The sequence below is a fragment of the Nestor notabilis genome, unplaced genomic scaffold (genome assembly GCF_000696875.1).
Source record: "Nestor notabilis isolate BGI_N333 unplaced genomic scaffold, ASM69687v1 scaffold2123, whole genome shotgun sequence".
NCBI lineage: Eukaryota > Metazoa > Chordata > Aves > Psittaciformes > Psittacidae > Nestor > Nestor notabilis.
The window spans coordinates 11,413-13,984 of record NW_009920381.1 but is presented as its reverse complement, the minus strand read 5'-3'; positions in this window follow the sequence as shown (position 1 = coordinate 13,984).

Below are 2,572 nucleotides of genomic sequence, written 5' to 3'. Positions count from 1 at the left end.
AACCACAGCCGCTGAACCACAGCATTTGCATGGTTATTTGGGAAGGAGAGGGATCAGGCAAGGGGTGTGCAAATGGGGAAAATTAGACAAAGGAAAATATGAACAACCAATGAACTCTAAAATTCACATCACAAACTATACAGCTAGATCCCACATTTTTCCAGAGTAGATTTTTGGAAAACTATACCATAGTTCTGCAATTAGTAATAGGATTAGTTTATAAATAACCCATTTCTACCATGCTATCTATTTTGCTAATACCGTAGTATGTCCCTCAGAGAATTATAACTTAGACAAGAAACTTACAGCAACAACAGTTAATCTGTGCTTATTATGGAATAAATAGTCCCCATCTCAGCAAAGCTGTTGAGTGGTTTTTGATGAATATCTAACAGGATATTCTTGCTCTTTGCTCCAGCCTTATCTGAGAGATGGTGAATAGCTGCCCTGCTGCAAGAATGAGCCAAAGATACATAAAATTTGGCCTGATCCCCAGTTCCACAGATCACTTTCTCTCTGAAGCATTTTGGCTTTTTAGCCGGAGCAGATTGCCTTCATCTCCACTCCAGTTCAGCTGTCAGAGAGAAGCAGCAGCCACCGTGGGAAGCACACAGGAATGCAGGGACATTCCTTTCCCTTTCCTCACTGTGTATAGCTAGAGCATACATTACCACTGCAGTCTTTTAAACATTTATCTGGAACTTTTGTATACTTACTTGGTTTCTCAACAAGTCTAGAAAACAAACCACGCCTGCCCCAGTCCAAACAAAGTCTCTTGTAACATGTCTGGGTATTTTCAGACCATAACACACTGTGGACATTTACAGAGTAACAAGTTCTCATTAGAAGTAGCTGATTCTGCTGACCACTGATGATAATAAAAAATTTCAACTGTCCCCGTTTTGTTTGAAGTGATGGAGAAAACAGTGCCTTGCAGCAGATGTGTGGTTTCAGAGTGTTTTCCTTAGGTTGGCTGAAGTGCCTTTACACTAGCTCTGTGTAACGCATGCTTCCATTTGCCCGCACCAGCATCAGGGATAAACGCAAGCCATCCCCTTGGGGGATGAACAGGGCCACTAGGTCTATTAACTTCAGCACTGTGTTGGCAGGACAAAATGGCACAGCCAATAGATGGAGGAAAAAGGGACATGGACAGTGTATCACCTGTTGACTCAAGACAGGCTTGACAGTAAGGTTGGCAGACAGGATTATCTGTATCCCTGTTCTCTGGTGTTCATTCCCTCCTGAGAAGTGGTGGAACTATGTCAAATAGGTGTGCGGTAACATACAGATCTACCCTAGAAAAGTCCAAACAGTACATTGTAGAGTGAGATACAGATCAAGGGTGGGATTGCAAAAATATTTTAGTGCTTTAGGCTTACAAATCCCATAGTAAAATAATGTATAAATAAATAAAATAAAATGCAGATCCTTATATACTTAAGCAACATATACGAGAGATTTTAGTGGCATGTTGGAGTATTCCTCTCAAGTAATCACTGGAACACAAAGCTGATCCCTGAATCTTCCCTCTGCAAGGCAAGTGCATGAAGCTGCTCTCTTTAAAGCATTTAAAGTATTTTCTTCCCCTTGTCTTCAAGGAAGTGAACACATTTGTGGCCTGCAGATAAGGCAAAGGAGGTAAGCAGCTAATTTATGGATCCAAACAAGGCTTAATGTGAGGCAGACACTGAAGACAGAACTTCCTGAGAACAGGAAGTTAGGTGTGAATTTTTTAAGTTCAGAAGAAGTTGTAAAAAATATTTATACATTAAAAACATATTCATCAAGAAAGGAAGACTACTGGTGTGAATCGATGTTCTGTTGAACCTTAGAACTGGATTTTCTCTTTTAAATAAGCGTATTCCAAAATGTGTACTACAATACAATACCAAATAGTGCAGAGTATACATTACATATACATTGTTAAAACTGTTCTGATAATGGTTTCATATTGCCTCTACTGAAAGGGAGGCATTTAATAACTGCTTCTTTCTGTACTGGTGAAATTAACCCTACAATCAAAATGCTACATTATAACATGTTTTAACAGAAGTTGCAATCTAAGATAATTGAGAAAAACCACTCATTTGTTGCACTGGATGCTAATATCACAATATCATAGAATCATAGAATGGTTTGGCTTGGAAGGGACTTTAAAGACCATCTAGTTCCAACCCCCCTGACATCGGACATCAGCGGGGACACCTTCCACTAGACCAGGTTGCTCAAAGCCCCATCCAGCCTGGGCTTGAACACTGCCAGGGATGGGGCAGCCACAGCTTCTCTGGGCTACTTGTTCTGGTGCCTCACCACTCTCCTATCTGCTCTGAATCTACTCTCTTTCAACTTAAAGCCATTCCCCCTTGTCCTGTCATGACATGCCCTTGTAAAAGGTCCTCTCCAGCTTTCTCATAGGCTCCCTTAAGGTAATGAAATGCTGCTGTAAGGCCTCCCTGTGACATAGGGACTGTAACTAGCGAAGCACCTGACCCAGGGAAGGTTGGGCTTATGTGATACCATGGAAGTTCTGCTTCCCACATACCTGTCTATGGGACTCCTCTCCTTTAAT